We start from the raw sequence: 7,992 nt of genomic DNA on the forward strand, positions 1-7,992 counted from the left end.
TGCTTTATTTCCCGCACTTCTGTTTCTTTTTCTGCCCTTTCTGTTGTCTTGGGTTTATCTGTTCCTTTTCATCGCTCTAACTGATGTTTGTATTTTGTTTGCCCTTTTGTCATCTAATCTTGCCCCTGTTCTTCAAGCTTTACTTTTTGTTTTAATCATTTTTTCCTCACTATTTATTTTTTTACTATAACTTAAAATTTAACATACTTACTATCACTGCATCCTTCAGTCTTGTGTTGGGTTGTCAGCTGTTGGGTTCATGCATAAACGTCCCCTGAATTTTGACACCCACACATGGATGTAATTTTCATCAGTATGTGACATCAGGGAAAGGACTTTAAAAAGCCTAGCATTTGAATTTTTATTAAAATGTGGTTAGGACAGCAGCAGCAAACTCTCCCCCCCCCTGCTTTCACTTGAAATGAATCAAACTGTAAATTAGGTACAAACACATTTGCATTGTGAGTTCACACAAGGACATTTCTCCAACCCCTACTGTTTCTTTTAGCTTTAATGACTTTTTTTTCCTCTAATAGAGGCATGAAATTCTCCAAAATAATGACGAGACAGGGAAGCTGTGGCTTTAATTAAGGAATGCTATCATTGTGATCATTTTTATTCATAAACACGAGTTAAAAGCGGCAAAAAATGCTGTGGAGAGAGGGATATATTATTGATTGAAGGGAAAGATTAGAAATTAATGACCCATATGTCCCAGATTGAATAATCAATTTCAATTAATATCAATTTCACACTGCAGCTGCTTGGTAACAGTTCTGAGATCTGCTTTGGTGCCGTTCATTTTTCAGCCTCGTGGGGAGAGTGTGCCAATGGCGTGAGAGTGGGGACCGTGCAGGGTGGAACAATGGGCAGAAGGCATGGTCATATACGTCTTTTATGCTGTTCCTTCACAGGAAGTTAATGTGATTCCCACTGACCCCCTAGAGCTACCATCTCTTGCATTTTTCTTTATATGAGGAAAACATCAACAGTACATATTGATGTTGCATTTTTGCTCCTCTACCTGGCAAAGCAGAGAGCAAAAAATTGGAAAACTGGTTGGGAGAGCACAGTGTTCCCGTTTGGCCTTGAATACAATACAAAACCATCCATCATTCAAGTCTTATTTGAGGTGACAGTGATGAGGTGCTTGAGTGTGTGTGCATGCATTGCATCTGCGCATGTACCTACATGCTGTGGAGAGGTAACAATCTCCCCCGAGGAGTGCAAGTGATATTTTGAATCCAAATTGAATGGATGGGGTGATTGCTCCAGGAGAACATAATAGTGACATCTCAATAGGCATGCCCTTATCAGGGAAATAATAAGACTATTTTCATGACCAAAATTAGGCATGCAGACTGTCAGAAAGAAAAAAAAAGAAAGGGAGGGAGAGCGAGAGGGAAAAAAGAAAGGTCTGAACCAAATGAACCAAAGAAGATGCTTATTAGAGAAGTTCAATTTGCATATATTGTATGTCAGACATATTGGCAAAAATGTCAAAAACTAAATCAAAAAAAGCCCTTCTAGTGTATCTGCTGAAATTGCTCCTTGATCAGAGTGAATGGATTTGACAGAATGGTGACGTTGTGGCTATCTTGCGGAAATAAATCATTGCTGAGACATTTATGAGACATAGCAGGAGTGCAAGCTTCCCCCTCAGTGTTGTTAGATCAGAAAGAAGAAAAAAAAACCTCCCTCCCCACCCATTTCCATGCATTGCAAACCATTTCTTTTTTTCCTAAAACCAATGTGGATACAGAGGTCCTTAGGGACATTTATTGTTTTTTGCGTTTTTAATTTTAAACCATTTTCACTGTGTTGAGTGGAATATAGCCAAATTTGTCAAAGAATTTTCTTTTTAATTATATTTTATAATTGTGGTGTAAATTCATTGAATTAGCCTAAAATGGCTAAGCTACAGAAATGCATCCACCTTAGTCCCTTTGGACAAAAATGTCCACATTGAAACCCATTATAAACGCTATTTTTCACGCCAGAAAAATTACGGTCAAAGGGATCGTCAGGTTTCCAGCTTAGGTTTCGTTTTGGACTACAGGCCTTAGAGTTGTAATTTTTTTATTTGTCCACCGGGTGGCGCCCTTGCTTCACATTTGACCTCTGCTGGAAAACAGCGGGCTGCTTGGACAGACCTGCCGGAAATGAAGCCTCATCTCCGGCGTGCAGCAGCGGCTTCGCCCGCTGATCGGGCGGGACCATTTTTTGGTCCCTAGGACCATGAGAGGGTGCATTTTTTTTTAGTCAACAGGAAATGACGTATTTGTTGTCACGTGGTATCGCACGTGTCTGCTGGAGAAAGGAGTCCCACGCAACATGCCCCGGTTCTTCGTCGCGACTTACCCCGGGAAGAAGCACTATTTTCGGCCTAGAAGAGCAGCATTGACCGCCTGGAGACCGTTTTGGGCTCCGGAAAAAAAAATTAAAAGTAGATCGAAATTAATTTTGGTGCCAATCTTTGGACCATCTAAAGGCCTAATTATAATAACAATCAAATATTACTTCAAATGTTTTTTTGGGAAAATATTTAGTTTTTTAGTTTTTTTTTTAGTTTTTTTGTAATTTAAAGGGTTAAAACAACGAAAATATAATTAAAACTTTATATGAATATTTCAGGGAGAAGTAGTTTTAAAAGACTGACCAATTTAAAGTGAAAAAAAAATTAATATTTAATATTTTTATTGCACTTTTGGGGGAATTGTCCTTAGGCATGCATTTTTTAATGTGCTCCTGCAAATGTTTTTTTTGGAAAATATTTAGTTTTTTTGTTTTTTGGGGCTAAAAAAACAGGGCGCTCATGTAATACAACTGGGATTTAAAGGGTTAAAACAACGAAAATATAATTAAAACTTTATATGAATATTTCAGGGAGAAGTAGTTTTAAAAGACTGACCAATTTAAAGTGGAAAAAAATATTAATACATAATATTTTTATTGCACTTTTTGGGGAATGGACATTTATGTCCATTAGGGACCAAGGTGGATGCATTTTTTAAGGATCTCCAACGGTTAAATTCTGGAATTTTTTCAGTGCAAAAATGCCCTTCAAATCATTTTTTCGTTCTTTGAGGCGAGAGCGGGACTGCAGACTGATGCAGTCCTGTCACCACAGCAGATTTCTGGAGGTATCTGAGTGAACTGTTATGCAGCAACCTGCATAAATATAACACACACACAAAAATGTGGAGGAAAAAAAAATCATATGACTCATAAAAACAGTTTTACACAGAATGAGTTTAAAGGCCTCTGTGCCTCTTACTATCCTCCATCCCACCACTTAACGAGCTTTGGTTAAATTGCAAAATGGCCTAAAGCCCATCATGCTGCAGTAGTCAGTGTATAATCTAGTCATTTTCTCTTGCATCATGCTGCACCCTAGCAAATGGTGTCCCTCTACCACTGTAGTTTCAAACCTGAGAGCTGGATTTCCAGAAGTCATACTGTGTTACATTGGATGTCCATCAATGTTATTTTCTGCAAGAAAAAGAAGATCATCCACTTATTGATGTTTACCCACTGAAATTTTCTGTTGAAGAGAGGTCTAAAAGATGTCTAAAAGGTGCACACCCATTGCAAAAGGCCAAAGCATCACACTGCTTCCACTGGCTTACGTTCTTCCAATGCATCCGGCTATCAACGTGATGTAAAAGAAAACAGAAGAAAACAGATTCATCAGATTAGGCCACCTTCTTCTATTGTGCTGTGGTCCTGTTCTGATGCTCATGATGCTCTTGTAACCATTGTTGGTACTTTTCAGCAGTATGGATCTTGTATACAAAACACAAGATCCATAGAGGCTGGGGTCTATCACACCAGGCAAGATCCCAGGTGCAGGCTGTGTAAAGATGCCCCTGAGACATAACTGCAGGGTGCAAGATGCAAGCATGCAGGACATACATGGAACGCCATAACCAAGTGGCCGGCATAGTATGTAGGAACATCTGTGCATCTGTGCATCTGTACATCCCGAGAGGGGAGAGGTTTCTGGTGGATTTCCTCTGTGCTGGTCAGAGTGTGCTACTGGCTTAGGTGTGGAACACCCTGCTGCGTATGACCAGCCTTCTGGTGTGTGGCTCTGGTATGTGAGTAGTGCTTAACTGAGCAGTGATTGCCCATGAGTGACGGCGGCCTTCATTGGTTTGTGTGGCCTGCCTGGATATTGTTTGTTAGCAGCGTTGCTGTCTCTTTCTGTTGAAGCCTTGTTGTTGCTTTCTTTGTTGAGTGGTCATTACCATTGTGGGTTGACCTCCCTGATTTCTCGTTAAAGCAGCGGTGCTGTCTCCTTTTGTTGTTGCCATTTATAATTATTGAGGTGTTTTCTTATAATAAATATACATATATATATATATATACATATATATATATATATATATATATATATATATATATATATATATATATATATATACATACACACTTCGTATGTGCCATGGGTCATGGGTCTGTTCACCTCTCAACTACATGTAGACATTAAGGGAGGTCTTTTCAACAGGCTTGAAGAACACATTTTCACCTTTCACTTTTCAACCAAGTCTCTGTGTTTAAACATCTTGCAAAGTTGTCTTTGATGTCTTTTCACCAGGTTTTTACTGGGTGAGTGCACGAAGAGGGCATTTCTGACAGTCGAGCCCTGTCTTATATGGTCCCAAATCGCCTGGCAAGATCCCTGTCAGCCTGTCTCTGAGAAGTGAGCCTGAGGGCCTGTAAAGTCAAGTGGCTTTGACACTCAAGACAAATGTCCTCAGCTTACGTTTGTGAATAGTGGATCACTACCCATGGCTGTATGGCACACTCATCTATGCACAGGCGCAGAGGAAACTAATTACTTATGTTATCATCACCATCATCATCATCAAGTTCACATGCGCTGTTTCCAAAAAGCAAATGTAGGGCAGTCAGCGAGCCTTATCGTTTGTGCAGGCACCGGCACCTTTCAAAACTTACAGGCATTAATTAAGAATCCATTATGTGCCTAAATCCATCAGAAACATGGACATTATGCAGAGTGGCATCACATTAGTCTAGCCTATGTTGTGTTTTGTATGCAAGTGTTGTAACAACTTCTTGTGGGTTTTTGTAAAAAGAGCAGCGAAGCCATCTGTTTCTTAGCGGTTCAGGATGCAGAGTGAATATTGATAAGGACACCAATGTTCTTGCTAATATGTCAGCTCACAGCTCTATCAGATAAACCAGAGCAGCGGGATAACATGTAACTTATGTCATAACTATCAATCTGACACAAACAGGAACAGCATTTGTATTTTCGCTGGTGCACCTGCAGATACCGACTTGACAAATCGAGCCAAATTACAGCCGATTTACCACAAAAAAATATTTTTTTTCAGAGGCTTTTGTTGCCTTTAAGCCCTGGAATTTCCATGTAAGGGTTTACAATGCAAAATTCACAAATGATATTGATTTTTCAATGCCTGGGTGAGCATACAGTTCATATTCTTGTCTCATTCTGGCAGTGAGATACGTATGTAAGTAAGTCAAAGTGTGAACCCAGGCCTCAGATATACATTTGGAGACCAATGAATCTTGTCCAGCTTTGACCTTTTATTGGAATGACATCCACTTTTTTTTTTTAGGAAACTTTTTCATTTGAGCATTTAGACAATTTGTAATTTATTCAGGTTTTCATGATTCAAAGCTTTCCTTTCAAGCTGGACACACTAAAGGAAGCCACCAGGATAACGCCAAATAAAGGACCACCCAGACATGCTACAAGGCACCAGCGTCAGGCCTTGATAGAATTTTATTCCTCAAGGACAAGATAATTTGGAGTGATTACAGATACATCACCTTTTAATCTGAATATTTACAGCATCAGATTGAGTCATACATAAATCAGCCAAGAGGTCACATGAAAGGCGCGTGCCTCTGAGATAGTCCCAACACATTCTTTGAAGGTCGCACAGCTCTAATCGTTATCTTCAGCCCTCGTACTAAAATCAAAGAGGGAACAGAAAACGACAGAGAAACAAGATTCATCTTAAATCCCTGTAAGCCTTTATTGAATAAACGCTCACTCACAATGAACCCAGCATACTGGAACAAATGTAAACAAGGAACTGACACACATTCATGCACAAATACACACTCTCAAACCTGAGATACAAAGGAAAACAAAATGAAAGTCCATCCATCCATCCATCTTCATCCGCTTTATCCGGGGCCGGGTCGCGGGGGCAGCAGCCTAAGCAAAGAGGCCCACACCTCCCTCTCCCCAGCCACCTCCTCCAGCTTATCCAGGGGAACACCAAGGTGTTCCCAGGCCAGCCGAGAGATATAATCTCCTGGGTCTGCCCCGGGGCCTCCTCCCGGTGGGACATGCCTGGAACACCTCACCCAGGAGGCGCCCAGGGGGCATCCTTGTCAGATGCCCGAACCACCTCAACTGGCTCCTTTCGATGTGGAGCAGCAGCTGCTCTACTCTGAGCCCCTCCCGGATGGCCGAACTTCTCACCCTATCTCTAAGGGAGAGGCCAGCCACCCTTCGGAGGAAGCTCATTTCTGCCGCTTGTATCCGCGATCTCGTTCTTTCGGTCACTACCCACAGCTCGTGGCCATAGGTGAGGGTAGGGACGTAGATCGACCGGTAAATTGAGTAAAATGAAAGTAAAAAAGAAAACACTACTGTAGCCGGCCAGAGCTACATAGACTATTGCAGTTCACTAGTTCTGGATAACACTGAAGTTTTGCTTGTACACTTCTGATGGGCAAGCAATTTGTGTTTGTGTTTCCAGGATTTTTAAATTCAGTGACACCTAGGAGGACCAGAAATGAGCCAGCAAGGGTTCATGGGAAAAAAATCCCCATATTTTGTTTGAAATAAATTCTGTTGCAAACCACATGAAAATGGACTGACTTGTAATAGATAATATTATAATATAAGACCTCCTGCCTTAACAATACAAAAGCTGTAATAAAGAAAACGATTGAACCATGGTGGTAATGAAGATAACAAAAGTCTGGTTGCAGCCACATGAAGGCTATTTGAGTACTAGTGTTCATTGTCATATTTAGGAAACCAGTTTGAGATGGTCTGAGCTTTGTGATATGATGCTCTACCCTGCAGGAAGCAGACATAAGAAGATGTGTACACTGGTCATAAAAGGATGGACACAGTCAGCAACAAGATGCCACATAGGCCGTGGCGTTTAAATGATGCTCAGTTGGTACAAAGGGGCTCAAAGTACATCAAGAAAATATCCCTGACATCATTACACCACCACTAGCCTGAACCTTTGATAGCAGGCAGGATGGATCCTGGCTTTTATAAGTGTTGTTTATACTGTTGTTTCTACCATTGAAATGGCACAACAGAAATTGAGACTCTTTTGAACAGGCAAAACATTTTCCAATCCTTAGAATTGAATAGAATTGTAGGCCCAGTTTCCTGTTAATTGTTGACAGTAGTTGCACTTGGCATGGTCAACCTCTGTAGACCATTTGCTTCAAGGTTTATGTTGTAAGTTCAGAGATGCTCTTCTGCATACCTTGGTTGCAATGAGTGGTTATTCTGTTATTATTGCCTTTCTATAAACTCAAAGCAGTCTAGCTATTCTCTGTCATCAGCAAGGCTTTTTTGCCGCTCACTGGATATGTTCTCTTTTTTTTGTCATTCTCTGTAAACGCTGTGGGAAGTAAATTATCAGTTTCTGAAATATTCAGAACAATCCGTCTGGTACCAAAAACCATAACATGTCCAAAGTCACTGAAATTACCTTCTTCCCCATATTGATGCACAGTTTTAACTACAACAAGTCATCTTCACCATATCTACAGTAGATGCCTAAATGAGTTGCAAGTGTTCAGTGAGTGCAATTAATTAAAATGATGAATTAGAGAGGAAACACTCCTTTTTTCTCAGACCCCCCCTCTGTATTTTTTATATGACACCTCTGTCTGAGAATAGGTGATATTGCCAACGCTATGATCTGCCATTCTTTTCAGCTACACCCCAGGCTT

The sequence above is a fragment of the Aulonocara sp. 'chitande type north' Nkhata Bay genome, linkage group LG17 (genome assembly GCF_057382095.1).
Source record: "Aulonocara sp. 'chitande type north' Nkhata Bay isolate Kocher_YH1m ecotype deep benthic linkage group LG17, A_spYH_male_GT1.1, whole genome shotgun sequence".
In the NCBI taxonomy this organism is placed as follows: domain Eukaryota; kingdom Metazoa; phylum Chordata; class Actinopteri; order Cichliformes; family Cichlidae; genus Aulonocara; species Aulonocara sp. 'chitande type north' Nkhata Bay.